The 16487-nt window shown below is 41.8% G+C and overlaps 1 protein-coding gene across 1 annotated transcript in view; it reads right to left on the reverse strand.

Annotated features, from left to right (window-relative positions):
- JADE3 (jade family PHD finger 3) overlaps positions 1 to 15887 on the reverse strand; it is a 51194-nt gene extending 35307 nt beyond the window's left edge. The window contains exon 1 of the mRNA XM_048492840.1: positions 15645 to 15887. The gene's annotated coding sequence lies outside the window, so the exon portion shown is untranslated. The remainder of the gene's footprint in view (positions 1 to 15644) is intronic.
- Between the last annotated feature and the right edge of the window lie 600 nt (positions 15888 to 16487).

Below are 16487 nucleotides of genomic sequence, written 5' to 3' on the forward strand. Positions count from 1 at the left end.
TGATGCTGTTTCAGGGTGGATTCCTCCACCACCCCCTCCCAACAGCATCACTTTCAATGTTGTTTCAACTAGGGAGCCCAGATTTGTGAGTTGGGGCATCTTTTCAGATTTGTGAGTTGGGGCATGTTCTATAATGTGATTGTGGCGTTGAGATGACATGGTGCAAAAACTGTTCTTTGGTCATAGTGGGGGAGGGCGGCCTTTGGTTGTGGGGAAGCTGTCCACACTGGGGGGGGGGGGAGCAAAACTCAGATTTTGCACCGGGCTCCATTTCCCCTAGTTACACCTCTGATCAAATGTCTTTGAAGTGTAGTTAGTTCTACTGCAGGTACTGGTAAAATACCAATACTCTTTCACAGTCAAGAAGGTAAGTCTTGACAAGTCTTGCATAGCCAAGAAAACTAGGGAGCACAAACTTGAAATTGTTTACTGCCTCCTCTCCCCTAAATCTCTGGCAATGTTCATTATAGTAATTTTACTTGCCCTTAGCAGAAACATGGCTCGAGTTAATTCTGTACTATAAGAACAAGAAATGATGCTTTGTCCACAAGTGAACACTGCACCTACGATGGCCTACCCTCAACATCTTATGGACCCAGATGGCTTTTACAGCCCAATCCAAAGATGTGGGTAGACAAAGTTGGTGCATGGCCACACTGGTACATTTACCCACATCACCAGCATAAGTGGCACTTATGCTGGTGGGCAGGGCAAACTAGGAGACAGTGGGCACCACAAAACTCAGCGGCATCCAACCTGGAGATGCCTGGCATCTGAAGAGCTGCGCCAACCTAAACCTTTCTGCTGGTGCAGTGGGGGACGAACTATGGACATTCCTTGGGGTACAGCCAACGTTAGTTGGCTGTCATCTTCCTTTCAGGCCAATTTTCCCCTATGGCAGGCTGTCCATGAGGCTGGTTTTTGTTTTTGTTTGCTGCCTCGCTGTGCCTCCTGGAAGCCTTCTGGAGGCGCCAAAGCAGCAGAGCTGTTCCCGGCTGCCAGTCTCTGTGAATCCTTGGTTAGAGCTTGATGCGCCAATATCTGAGGAGACAAACTTGCTTCCTGGCACCTTTTTCTGTGTCAAGAATCTTATTGGCTTACCAAAGAACTGGGGAAGTTGAAGAAAGCACAGCGATGATTTGAGGTACAGTGGTGATAGAGAATGCCAAACAATCCGTTTGAAGACCTGTGAGATAGTGGCGACAATGGCAGGGGAAAAACAGCTTTTTCCTCTCCTACAACCATAACAAATCATGTCCATTTCAACTGTTTGGGATTAATTGACTCCAAAACTGATAATAAATTGGCAATCAGCTGTGATAATTTCCCCTGCATCTTTGGTGAAAACTGGATCAGATTAGAAAGATTTTCAGATGTCGATTTGAATAGATCACTAGAGGTTTCAAAAACACACTCTGGTATGAATAACTGGAAAGGATTTCCTTGATTAAGACTGAAAGGATCCTAGGAATCGTGAAAGCCAACATTTTCTAATTTACATCCCTTTCCTAAGTCACTGGTTAAGGTGCATAAAAACAATTTGTGGAATGTTTTCAAAGCCTCTTAAAATGGCTGTTTTAAACCAATGCTGAGGGGAGAAAAACACCTTTCCAGTCAAAAAGATTGTAGCCAATTACAGACTTCTATATGATCTACCCCTCCTAGGCAAAGTGACTGAACAGATGGTGAGGGATCTATGGAGCTTCTGGATAACACATAGGCCTTTCAATTTGACTTACGGGCTTGGTTATGGAATGAAGGCCATTTTGTTTGTTCTTGTGGATTATTTCCATTTACAAATGAACTAGGAGAATGTATCCATCTGTGAGGCTTTATCTTGTTTGTTTTGTTAAGATCTTTTGAAATAAAGATAGGTGTTCTGAGAATAGCACTCAAATGGTTCACACAGAGTATAATTAGGTAAAATCTGTTGAGACTTATTTTGTGGGGTCCCACAAAAATTCATGTTACCTCAATATTTTTAAATCCCTATTTAAAAGTCTCTAAATAAGATAATTTTGAACTTTGGGATAATACATGAGCAGCAAATTGATGACACGTAGCTAGAAGTGGCTGTTTCTGTCCTAGGCTGGTACATGACATAAAACAAGTGAAAACTGAAGTCAGATAGACAGAGATGATGCTGAAGTCAGATAGACAGAGATGATGCTGACAAAGCTTACACTGAAATCTCTTGCTAAATTGGTTAAGAGTTAGGGGCTGCTTCTTGCTGGGGAAAAAGATTGATATGTTAGTTTTCTTTTCACCCTGAGTTGATCCATACTATTGAAGAACCTCTATATTTGATTACAGTAATATGCTCTAAGAGGTGCTGTTTAATACAACCCAGATACTCCAGTTGTTGCAAAATGCAGCAATTTGAGTTAACTGATACTAGCAGATGTGGCTAGCAGAGTTAGCACATCTGCCTTAAATCTCAGCAAGACCATACCTGAGCTAGTTAATGAATAACACACCTGTCCTATACTATTATAATTGGCTCCCTATTCCCCATCCTCAAATTCAATTTCAGGTGCTGATTCTTACCTTTAATGTGGTCTGAGGCCACATTCTTGGAAGAACTGTAGCTCCCTATATCAAACCAGGACAGAACTGCAATCCTCCCACCAGCTTCCATTAGTGAAACCATCATGTACGTCTGATGAGAACTGCCTCAACCCAATTGTGAGCCTTTCCCCACAGTGGTTCAGTGGAATGGCCTTTCACAGGATATCTTCTTGGTAGGCATCAAAAGGCCAGTGTAAGATTGAAAACTGAACAATTGCAAAGTTTATCATCACATTCATAGAAATACACACACACACATACACTCTTACATCTAACATATGCCAAACCAATATAAGCATACTAATTCAGAGTGCTATTGACAACAAAAGCACCCAGTTTCATATAGTGTGCTAAATATAAAGCACACAGGAAGAGAAAATTATTCTAAGTTGTAATCTTTGTACTGCATTATACTTTGATGATATATTTAATAAAAAGGAGAGAGTTTAGCATTTAATTATATTTTAGTAACCTGTGCAATTGGGGTGCAAGGTGGAAAGATAAACACTTGTGCGCCAATTGGACATGAAGTAGTAATGGTTTTATCCCATGTTATACCACACTAGTTGTGGCCTGGGAGTGCAATGACATTCACGGTTCCAGAGCTGGAACTTTGCAGGATAGACCCAGCGTTGTGCTCTTTCATTCTGCGTATTAGGAATGGTCTATTCCTGTAGCTGCACCTGAAGGTTCCAATTTAGCAGCTTACCTCCATAGGTTCTTTAGATAGCCACAAATCATCTCCCTTTGTGGCTTAAATGCTTGACAGTGTTTATTGTTCACATTAGAAGAATTCTCTTTTCATTGCCACACTTGCATTCAGTCACTGGCAAGAAAGAAACACTTCGGTATTCACTTCCTTCCGGACTACAGCATACAACACTGTTGTTCTTTACTCCCATGCTGCATTTGAGTTACCCCCTCCGTGAATAGCAGCCCTGTGCCTGCCTGTGGGAAAGCTGTGAGGACCAGCCAGAAGCAGAAAAATGATTTCACCTAATCCTTGTCAGTTTTCACCACAATCTGCGGAATTACAGTATCTCGCGATTGCTTTTTGCCAGCAAATACAAAATACTTTGGAATGGAAAACTCAGTCATGAATACAACGCTCATGGAATATGTTAAATTGTTTAAAAACCATTTGGCATAATTATGCACTTTTACATAGCAGACAATACAAAATTTCTAACACAGGCTGGCTTTAAAAATACACCGAAAATTAAAAATAAATAAATAAATAACACCTGTGTTCCATATTTTGTTTGAATTCCCAAAGTATAATATGCAATTTGGAGCTCAGATAAAAGAGCTTTTAAGGGGGAAAATATGGAACACAACATTTGCAAACAGAAACCAATTTTCTTCCAAAAAGCACTTCCACTGAGGGAGTAATCCTAAACAGATCTCCTCAAAAGTATTGTGTTATTCATCAGGGCTTACTCCCAGAAGAGCATCTTTAGGGCCGCAGTTTAAGTCTTCAAGTTTCTTCTTTAAATGCCAAAATGTTTAAAGAACAATTCACTGGTTCTGCCAACACTCTCCAAAAGTGTGTCCAAAATGTTTTCATTGTAGTTATTTAATTTTAAAAAACTAAAAACTATTACTCCTGTTGGCATATTGCTAAATGCACAGAATTATTTAAGTTATGAACATTTATTGTTTCTGACAGGAACAAACAGAACTACGTAGATTTCAATTCTATTTTACATGAACCTGCTTATTTAAGTAATCAACAATCACAATGTTTTGATGAAAAAACAAATGTTGGCAAATAATATCATTTTTTTTCACCTCCTCAAGAACTATCCAGTGAAAAATATTGTTAGAGTACAGTTAAAAAATTTTAGGCCCTTAGCAAGTAGAAGGAACATGTAAATTCAAACTATTTAATAAACAGAATTAAAGAACTCAAATTTTAGAAATAAAAGATTAACAAATCATTAAGTAAAAATCACTGAAGAAGTTTCAGGACTGCTTCAGTTACTCTTTCACTGTGGTCCTGCACATATATATGTACATCCTCTTTTCTCTGGAACAGAGTACGCACAACAATTTCAAACATAATATATATGGGTTTTTTTTGGGGGGGGGGGATGTCTCTTGCAGCTATGAGACAAAATTGAATGATCCCTTCAGCAACATATAAAATGTTGATTACCTGGCCACTCTAAACCTTTCTAAAGCTAAGATTGCAAACAGGTGCACTTAGAAGAAGTCTACAGAATTTGATTTTAAGATCAAACTGCAAGCACATCCTACCTGAATTCACAGCAAAAACATTATACTCCCAGTTCTGTTCTAAACAGGCAGCCACATGAAGCATTTCTTTCTCCTTTTCCTAAATCAAAATACAACCTGAACTGCACATGTGCCTGAGATCTTGTAAGCCAGTGCCATTTCAATCCCCCCTTATCAGCCTCTTACACATTGAAATTAGATCCCTGAAAGACTCAGAGCTCTACTTCTCCCAAAGGAAGGGTGGACTATTTATGAAAGGGAGGAGGAAAAAGAGGAAAAGACTGCAATGAGACGAAATGGACTGGTTTGCAATTACGCATGTATATGGGGCAGAGGCAGAGATTTGACTTCTTTCCATTAAAAAGGAACACCTGGCTGGCACATTTTATTTCTGAGTTCTCTTGCCAGATGTTGTTGTGTAACTGAAACAATTTTATATTTCAATAAAAAGCGGGGCAATTTTTTAAAGCAACATTGAAGGCTTCTATAATACTACAAGACTGCATTCATTCTGTTTGCAATAAGAAACTCAACAAAGCAAACCTTTACCAATAACTGTCTCTAGAAAGTTAAAGAGTTTCTCAAATTTCTATCCTCCCCCTCATCACTGCTGCCTGCTGTACACCCCAAAATGTAATTCCTGGGAGGGGGGGTGGACCCTTGGGAACAGAATAAGGAACAAAGGAGGAGTCTACAGGGCGAAGAAGGATTCTGCAGAAGAACCACACACACCTCTTGCACAAACAGAATTACTTTTCTGTTGTTAGAATATGACTTTGGATTTTCTAGGGGGTAGCCTTACTTGGGGTAATATCTTTTTATTATTATTATTATTACAGCCTTTTGGCCAGCCAATAGTTTAAAATCAGAGTACATGTGAATACATAGCACTCCACTTATACAAAAATATAATATAAATTAAAATCCATTATAAAATCTATTAATAAACAACATTAGCTTCAGGCATTATTACAGTCCTCATCACACAGTGCGGCTCTTTGTTTTAATAAGGAACTACGCTTGTTGTGCACCAGTATACAAAATTTAGCTACCTTCTGTGAAATGGCAGAAACACGATCTTCTAATAATATTCTTACAGAATTGGTATCTGAGTCATCTATGAATGGATATACATGACGAGTTAACAATGGTTGGATCAACAGCTTCCTTTCACCTTCATGTAACTTGAAATGCAGTAAGATATGTGACATTGAGTCTACTTCCCCTGAGCTGCACACACAGGTTCTCCTATGCCTTGGAATATTTTGGAATCGTCCCATCAGATTAGCTGACGGGAAGGCATCGAAGCGAGCCCTAGAAAAAGCCCATCGGCTTCTTGCTGATGTTATTACAGATAGATAAGGTGCAGCTGAAATACCTATCCATGATTTTAGTGGTTTATATAGAACAGGTAGCCGGGGAAAATCTGTTTGCATCTCAATGTCAGTAAGATGTTGCTGGACCATACCCATTGCTCTGCTACTTCCAATCTCCAAAAGTTGCGTTTCGGTGTATTAAACAAGTATCTCAGAAAAATCGATAGGACTCTCTCCAACGGCACAAAATCTGAAATCATTGCCAACGGAGCACCATAGGTCAATTGGGCTAAGGCTTTGGCCTCAAACAGTCTAACTGCACTTGGGATGAACTGCTCCCCTGTGAGCTTAAAACCTCAAGATTGCCTGTGAACTTCTTTGAGCCGATTGAATAACTGATTGTACATGGGCTGTGGGCTTCCCAATGTATTGGTACACCACTCCTAGATATTTGAAACATTTTGTTTGCTCTATCTGTTGCCCTTTCAGCTGCCATTTAGATCTCTTGAGTTTAGTGTTGAAGTGCACTATCTTAGTCTTGGTATAATTGATGTTTAACAGTTCTTCTGTGCACTTTTGGTCAAAAATCCTCAGTGCTCTCTTCAGTCCCACCCTTGTAAGAGATAATACCACTGCATCATCTGCATACATAAGAATGGCTATTCTTTTATTGGGGGTAAGGGAAGGTGCGTGGGTATCTGCCCCTTGAAATGCAGTTATAAGTGTATTAACATAGACGTTAAATAAATGAGGAGCTAGGAGACACCCTTGCCTCACCCCTTTCTGGGTAGGAATGGGTGCTGTTAGCCTGCCATCATGCGTAAACCTTATCTGCACAGTTGTATTTTCGTGTAACTTGATAATTAGATGGAGGAGACGCTTATCAATATTAGTTTTCATTAGTTTTGTCCATAGCCGGCTACGTGTGACATTATCAAATGCGGCTCTAAGGTCAATGAAGGCTGCAAATAGAGATCCTTTTTTAATATTTACATATTTCTCTATCAAATAGTTAAGTATTAGGCACTGGTCCATTGTCGACCGGCCTTTGCGGAAGCCCGCCTGTTCATCTGCCAATATATTTTCCCTATCCATCCATTCTAAAAGTTTTGTACTCAGATATTTAGTATAAAGCTTGCTCGTGACATTAAGCAGGCTAATTGGTCTATAATTAGCTGGTTCTGTGGACAAACCTTTTTTAAAAATGGGAACGATAATTGCGGCATTCCAGTCTGATGGAATATGACCGGTGCTATTAATATGGGAAAAAAGTTTGGCCAATACCGGTGCCCACCATTCTGCATTGGATTTCAGTAATTCTGGTGGCATGAAGTCATTTCCTGGGGCTTTACCCGCTTGCAGCTTTGAGATCATCGATTTAACTTCCTCTGGTGTCACTGGTGGCCACAAAGGGGTGTCAGTTATGGCAAGATGTTGCCTTGTTGGGGCCTGCTGGTCTTCATAAAGATTAAAGAAATATCTCTCCCAGGCATCCCCTGCAATTGAATTCGCCATCTTGAGGTTATGGAAGTTTTTATTCTTGGGGGAATATCAAACTGTAATGACGCTTGCCCTCCAGGCTTTGCTTCCTGAAAGATTTCTAAACAGATGTAGAATCCATATATTCAACTCTGAAATCCCACCCATTTGTATGAGGAAGGCCAAACCCATTTTCGTTTCTTTCAGTGCAAATAATCATCCACTTATCAGTTTGAATCTATATATATAAAAAGCTAACAGTGACTTTGTTAGTCATACCCTAACGCCGAAACGGCTAGACAGATCGCCCCCAAATTTTAACATGACGTTCCTCCCTGTTCTGGGCAGGTAACCGAACCTTCAAATCGCTGAAAGTCCATACCTGAGTCAGGTAAAACATCTTTTTCCTGGCGCACCAGGCCATGAAGCTGGCTCTGTTCAACTGTCACCCTTAGAATGTCCGTGCAGCATGTCTGTGGCCTGAGGATTGGTATGAGGGCTTAGAATGTTCATGCAGATGGGCACAGATGAGCAGTGAAAACAGTAAATAGGTAATACTGTTAGTGGAAGTAAAACACATACACACTTTGCCGTGTGAGACGTCAGGTGGGGTCCCCCCCCTCACACGCAGGTAACTTTCACTCTCTGTGCCTCACCCACTGCTACCACACAATACACATCCTACTCATCCTCACACACCTCACTCTGCCCTCCCTCACATCCAACCACCACTTACCCACTTCCTCACCCATATTCACCACAGCTTTCTTTTACTAAAAGCGAGCTGGAGTTCGCCTTTTTCTTCTAAGAAAATCCACGGGGTGGGGGCGAACCAACACTACTGGCTCAGCTTCTTTTGCACATGGCCCTTTAAGAACCCTGAGAGCTGGCCTCGATCTGATCGCCTCACCACCCTTCCTCTGCTGCCTGACTGGGATAGCCTCCTTGCCCCAGTTCTGCCTTACCCAAGCCAGGACTGTGCGTGTCAACCAGCCTCATGGACAGCAGGATTCGCACAGCAGGATCCGTTGTGGAATGGAAAGGGATACTTTATACTAAAAAACCAAGACAGCACCATATAATAATGTGAATTGAAAAGGGAAAGAGGGATTCCATTTGACCACCCCAAAAGACTATGCTGCGGATCATTGGATCTTCATGGACATCTGTGTGGGTTGTGGACTGTGATGAGAAGGACAATTGCCACAGCAACGCGTGGCCGGGCCCCGCTAGTTTACAATAAAACGTTTTAGCTGCAAAGAAGCTACTATATCTGAAAATCTATAAACCTTCTAAATGATTAGTTAGCTCAGTGATGTATAACTTCCTACATACATCTCAAGTAGAATTTGTGAAGATGTCCTCAAGTACAAGGGAAAAGCAGAAAATCTATATCCCTGTAAGACACATGGAGACCACAAAGATTCTGACTATTATTTCAAAGGAAAATCCCCCTCTTAAAAAAAAATATAGGATCAAGTCATGATGGAGGTGAAGAGTCCTTTCACATACTCCAATGAATTTAGGCATAAGGATGTTCTGTTTGGTACCTGGGAAATTTCTCTCAAGCCAACTAGCCTGGAAAGGTATTTTTCCCTTTACATAGCACACTTTACAGATATGAATAAATGAAAAGATTTTCATGAATAAATGAAAAGATTAATTCTAAGATGCTTATTGTTCAAAAGGTCAAAGCAAAGCCAGTACACACAGACTGTGTTAACTCTTTGATTCTTTAGAGAAGTCCAGATTCTCCTGCACACACACACAAGCCTACAAAACCATGTGAGTAACACAGTATAAGCAGCTGTGAATGCCATTATACGTGATGATCTCTTAAGAGCAAAAAACAAGACCACCTATGATCCCTGCAATGTTAAAGGATTATTCATTAAAGAAGATGCAAAGTCATTCTTACTGCAGTAAGATTTCAGAAAGTCTTTGCAATCAGAGTCCCGCATTCTTTCATGTTAAAACTAGCAATGAATATAAGTAATGCTTCAACATCTGGGCAATTTATGAATGTAATACTTATCCAGCGGTTGCTTGTTTTGCCCCCCCCCCTTTTCTTTTCTTTTTTGCTTACACAGAAATTCTCCTCCTGTGAAGTGTCCCTAGCCAATCTGATCCACCATTTTGCCCACGTGTTGCTTCCTCCATTTGGGGAGGTTGTCTGCTGCCCTTCCTCCCTCTTTCTTTGATCTAGCATTACTTTGTTAGACCATGTCAATTTCACAAGGTCTATTGCTCCAGTGAGATACCTGTGTGTGTGTGTGTGTGTGTGTGTGTGTGTGTGTGTGTGTGTGTGTGTGTGTGTGTGTGTGTGTGTGTGTGTGTGTGTGTGTGTGTGTGTGTGTGTGTGTGTGTGTGTGTGTGTGTGTGTGTGTGTGTTCCTTTCTGATAATTCTGAAATGGTGGCCCAAAAGGTGTGAAAAACTGCTATTGTTTGGGAAAGGAAAGGCAGACAGGAGTGCAAAAACCTGAAGAAAGCATAACATGCAGCAATCTCTTTCAATTTCCCTGTGAAGAAAGAAAAAAAGTCACATTTTCAGAGGTTTTGGAAACTGTAGTGATTTTCTGATCTAAAGGCAGAGAGGCTACCAGACAACAAAAACTACTGATGAAGGTTAAAGCGGAATTATAGCTGAACAGCAGTTATTAACTATGGGTGTGAAAGTTGGACAATGATGAAAGATGACAGGAAGAGTTGATTCATTTGAAATGTGGTGTGGAAGAGAGTTTTAGGAATATCATGGACCATCAAAAAGTCAAATTAGTAGATTATACATCAAGTCAAGCCTGAACTCTGCCTAGAAGCCAAAATGACTAAACTGAAGCTGTTGTACTTTGGTCACATTATGAGAAGACAATAATGCCAGAAAAAGTTGAGGGCAGAAGGAAAAGAGGAAGACTCAACATGAAATGGAGAGACAAAATCAAGGAAGTCATGGCCCCAAGTTTGCAAGACCTGAGCAAAGCTGTTATCTCTTCAGACTTCCTCAAACTGTTAGATCACTTCAGAGCTTTTGAAGTCTATCTACTTCAGATCTAGGGATGGGAATTCTTTTCCCACACAAAGTTTAAATTCTCCTCCTGGCTAGAGACTGGTTCCTCTCTGACATTATCTCTCTCACTCAACCAGCTCCCACTGTTCTTACATACATGGCATGGCTGTTTTTAGAACCTGGATTTTAGATTCATCTTTATCTAGAAGTTTATTGCCCTCTTTAGCTAGAGTAGAGTCCTTTTCCCAAAAACATTATTTCCCTGCAAACCCCACAGGTCTATACACAGACACTAAACACATTGGGACCCTCCAGTTCTCCCCCTCTCCAATAATTTTGTCAGCAGCTTTGAGTTCCAAACTCTACCCATTCCCAGAATGTCACTCACTGACACAGGTTCTGTGAAGGATTAACATTTCACAGTCAGGTTTTTCCTGCCTCTTTAGATTCCATAAGTCAGTCAGTCAGTCTCACCCACACACTTTCTCTCTCAAAAAGAAAACCTCTTTCTGGATTGTTATCAGGGTCATTGGATCAGGTCAACTGAAACAGCAACTGTAGAATATTATAACCCTCTTCAAACACTGTTAGCATTGTGTGTAAAGTGCCATAAAGTCACAACTAACTGATGGAAACCCAGTAGGGTTTTCCAGGCAAGAGACTAACAAAGGTGCCTTCTACATAAAAACCCTGGTATTCTTTGGTGGTCTCCCATCCAAGTACTAACCAGCACTGACCTTGCTTAGCTTCTGAGATCTGATAATATCAGGTTATCCTCAGTCATCAAGGTCAGAGCATTGTAACATAGTTTTTGGTGCTGCTTTACATACAGACTTTAAGGCTATGAAAACAAAAAGAAACAAATAAAACAAACCACATGCCCACTAATTGACACACAAATTCATAAGAACATAAGAAAGAGCCTGCTGGATCAGACCAGAGTCCATCTAGTCCAGCACTCTGCTACTTGCAGTGGCCCACCAGATGCCTTTGGGAGCTCACATGCAGGATGTGAAAGCAAAGGCCTTCTGCTGCTGCTCCCAAGCACCTGGTCTGCTAAGGCATTTGCAATCTCAGATCAAGGAGGATCAAGATTGGAAGCCACAGATCAACTTCTCCTCCATAAATCTGTCCAAGCCCCTTTGAAAGTTATCCAGGTTAGTGGCCATTCACAAAGCATTTGCCAAATTTTGGTAATAGAGGCATGTTCATGTCACTGATCTAAACGTTATTTATTTATTTAGAATATTTCTGTGCCACCTCTGTGCCACCTAGGCTGCCTTGAGTCCTGCTCAAGGCAGCCTACAATTAAAATGTTCCATTAAAAACAAGCAATTAATCAGCATAAAAACTGTGCATCAAAAAGAGATGGAACATTAAGAAGCTGGTTAAATAAAACTCCTAATTAAAAGTCCAGTAATAAGATGAATTTTGGCCTGGCAACTAAAAGATAAATGGAGCCAGAGAAGCTTGAAGAGGGAGGGTGTTCCAGAGGTGAAGCCACCACGGACAATGTCTCCTCTGTAGCTGCCACTAGCCTGAAGGAAAGGCACAGGGAGCAGAGCTTAAGAGATTGATATTAACTCAAGAGATTAATAGTATGGGAGATAATGGCTCCAAGCTGTTTATGCTAGTATTAAAGGTAGGAAATAGAACTTTGATCTGTACCCAGAAACAGGTGGCTAACCAGGCAGATTTTTATGGATCCAAATATAAGAGTCTGTCTAAACATTCCCTTACCACCAATTGGCTTCTGGCCAATTAATTTTGGTAGCAAGATGTTTCTCAGTTCTAACTTGTGTTCATTCTTGTCATACATACTTTTGTGGAACATCCAAAAGTTCACCAAGAACAGTCTTGCCTGAAAATATTTATATTTTGTAATAAGACCGGTCGGCATGATAAAGTGCTCTCTGATCAAAGAGAACTTCAAGGTCAATTACAACACACCTTGCACACAAGCAACAACTCTGTTTTTGGAAGATAAACGTACGTTTTTGGAAGATAAACGTACATACCAGGTAGCTCAAACACATACTTTTTATGGAATGTATGGTGTGCCTTTTAGGCTTCCATTTCACTGTGGGGGTTTTTACTTTGCAATAAGGTCACAGCGGACTTCTGGCAACCCAGTAGGATTTTCAAGGCATGAGACATTCTGAGATGATTTGTCATTGCCCATGACACAAAATGTTAAATAACAAGTATTTAGAAGAAATGTGGCCATTCAACAACATGCCCCATTAAAAAGCAGCAATGAATTTGAATAGCAAAACCACTACACTGATTGTGAAATATTTCTACTAAACTCTAAACTTAATATTTTGAGGTGACCAATCACCATACTAATGTGGATTTAAGGATCCATCCAACAGAGGTGATGTTAGAAATCTACTATGTAATCTACTATCTTTAACAACCTATGTAATTGTGTTCACTGTAATAAATCAGAGCATTCAATAAAATGAAAAGCAAATTGGATAAAGTACTATAGCTTTGTGTAAAACAACTGAAGCTGCAATTTCAGTTAAATATTTATTTGGGAGTCAATCCTATTCAACCTCAATTACCCATTCTTCCCAACAGACATCCATGCGGACCCAGCTTTTAGTAACACAACAGGTATAAAAAATATAGCTGTAACAGAAAATAAAGAAAAAAATTACTTTCCATATATACCAGTACAAGCCCTAGAGCAACCTGGGGTCGAACGACCCTTTCACAGGGGTCGCCTAAGACTATCTGCATCAATGTTCTCCATCTGTAAAATGGATAAATGTTAGGGTTGGGGGTCACCACAACATGAGGAACTGTATTAAAGGGTCACGGCTTCAGGAAGGTTGAGAACCACTGCCCTAGAGGAACTAATTAAAGTGGTACAGAAGATTTTTCTGCCTTTGTTGACAGCAAGGTGCAAAGGGTTTTAGAACAGAAGCCATTTCTGGATATTTCTAGATACTGGTAATACTCAGTAGCAACACCAAGCCATTCTGAGGATCAATGAGAACAACAGACTGTTAGTAAAGTAACTACATATAAAGTTTTTTTAAAAATCAAGGTAATCCCAAAAAAAAAGTGCCAAAATTTCAGTTTCTATCTGCCAGCTTGCTTGCCTTGCTACCAGCAGCTACTACTAGTATTTGCTTCACAGCAGTTTTCTGTAGAACATACGAGGTCAAATGGAAATGCATTTTTAAAATGATGCATTCATACATATACATAAACACACATATATATCCTGCTTACATACCTATCCAGTTCTTACATGCATCTTCCAGGGTCTTCCATCTACACTGTTGCTATCTATATCTTTAAGTAATGCTGAAACATCTGTTGTTTCCAGATCATTCACCCCACCCCCAAAACATTCACAGCAGCCTGAAAATATGTATGACATTCAGCTTTAAGACAAGACAAGCAACAAAGCAAATGCACATTAAACATAAGCATCATAAGTCTCACCTTAGAAAAATACCTAATAACTTCTACCAAAAGTAGAAACTGTTTCCAAGAGACTTCCATAACTTCTTACTCTGTCCTATATACTCAACATGAAATCTGATTAAATTGGTTGAATAATCAGTTGGATCAATTTTAACTAGTGAAGGTTGAGAATTAAGGGCACACATTTTTAAGGGTTGTTTTGGGATTGTAATACATACATAATTATGGATGTTTTACTTGAACATTAACTGGCAGGATTTTTTTAAACATTATAACTGGTGGGGTGAAGAGAGCCAGTGTGGTGTAGTGGATAAAAGCAGGTGGACTTTGATCTGGACAACAAGGTTTGATTCCCTGCTCCTACACGTGAAGCCTGCTGGGTGACTTTGGGCTAGTCACAATTCTTTCTGAACTCAGCCCCATCTATCTCACAAGGTGTCTGTTGTGGGGAGAGTAAAGGAAGGAATTTGCAAGAAGCTCTGGGACTCCTTGCGGTTGAGAAAAGTGGAGTATAAATCCAAACTCTTCTTCTAGTGAGAAGGCAAATCAACTAACATTTTTTTTTGCTTGGAGGCAGCACCTACACCTAAAGTTAAATACTCTAGTTTCCTCAGCTACTTGGTTTCTTATTTAATATCACAAGCTCACTAAGATAGTCGTATACTAGTATCACACAAAACAGCAGCAGTAAGACAATTCTATTACTATACCCAGAACACAGTCCTAACTTAGATCTGCAAAAATTATATCACCATAGTCGTGTAGATTCAGAAATCAGCCCACTGAGTTTCAGGGGTCTTATTGTCAGAGAAAAGCACACAACTGCAGTCTTAATCAGCAAAGCTATATTTACACAGATTTGCAAAACATTCCCACAGAACCTGTGGACCGTTTTCCCAGACAAATGTTGTTAATGCTAACTACTGCAAACCTGCAGAACAGAGGCACCCTGAAGCAGACTGCCATTGTGGGCCAGGGACTGAGTGGTTTGCTGCCGAAATAAAAACAGATCACATCCAGGCAGTGTGGCTGAACGAGTAATGCCTTCAAGATCAAGGAGGGGGAAGAGTGTGTTTTTATTAGAACAAAGAATGTTGGGGGATTCAAGAGTCTCCTGCAGACCTTTGGTTCCACCTGAGAAAGAACTCCACCTTTGAAGTCACTTAGAGGCAGACCGATCCTTAATACACCCAATACATTCCTGAGGCGAGGAGCTGGAGACTCGGCGCACCACACACAACCACGTGTCCCACAGTTGCAAACGTACACACAGACACCTGAGGCGGCGCCAATGCCGCCGCTCCTCCCCGCTCACCTCATGGCTGCCCTGCCCCTTCCCTTCCCGCCCCAGGCCTTGGCGCCAAACGTCGCCTGCGCGCCAGAGGGGGCCAAGCAACGGCCCCGTCACCCCCCCCCCCCCCCGCAGCCAGCCAGCCTAGGCCGGGAAGGTTGCACTCCCCGCCATCCCCGGCCGCTTGCTACGAGGACCTCCCCCCGCCTCTTGCTGCAAGGCCAAAGTGTTGCTTCTCACAAAGCCCCTCCAGCCTCTCTCGCGGGGGCTCCTTCCTCCGGCTCAGGCGGCTGCACGGCTCACCTTGTGGCTCTGGCGCGGGCGGCGGCGGCGTGTGCGTGCGCCAGGGCCCGGGGCTGCTGCTGCTGCGACTACTACTTGGTGCTGCTCATTTCCTTCTCGGAGCTTTGGCTTGGCTACGACCCGGCCTCCCCCTTCATCGTGTGCGCGCCCCTGCTTTCTTCCGTGCTCGCAGGCCCTTGCCCTTGCAATCTCCCTCCTGGCAGGCCAGGCGGCGGCGGCACAAGAGCCCTATTGTATTATTGACACTGCTGCTGCTGCCTCCCAGGCTCCGCCTCTTCCCCTTCCCTTCTCTCTCCCACCCCATCAGTAGCAGTGCCCGGACTGGGCTGGAGTTCCCCGTCGCCGCCACCTGCACGCTGGAAAGGGGCATCCCTTTCGCTCGGGATCGACGCGGCCTTGCTCCTTTCCCAGGCTCTCCTCGAGCTGCCCTCTGCACAGTTGCTTGTGAGACTCAAGTCAGCGCCCTACATAAGAAATGCAGCCATCTGTGGTCTCCCGTAGCCCCCAATATCTGGGGCAGCCTTTTCTTTGGAGCATAAAAGCGCTTCCACTTTAAAAGCCTACAATCCAGAGAATTGAATGCCAGTCCAAAGGGCCACTCACTGCGATTATTTTTTTGGCATCTTCTCCTCCCCTCCTGTATCATAAGACCCTTTAAAAAGATGCAATGTTCGCTTGCCCAGGAGCTCTAAAAAGGATTTGCTCACACACACAGGGCATTCTTGGCTCAGGTTCAAGCCGCATGATAGTCTTCCCACTTGAGCTGTGTCTTTGTCTAGGAAACAGCACTCTTCACTCTCTTTTTGGTAGAAACTTCTAAAACAGTGGGAATCTTTAAAAGGC

The sequence above is a fragment of the Sphaerodactylus townsendi genome, linkage group LG04 (genome assembly GCF_021028975.2).
Source record: "Sphaerodactylus townsendi isolate TG3544 linkage group LG04, MPM_Stown_v2.3, whole genome shotgun sequence".
NCBI classification, from domain to species: Eukaryota; Metazoa; Chordata; class Lepidosauria; order Squamata; family Sphaerodactylidae; genus Sphaerodactylus; species Sphaerodactylus townsendi.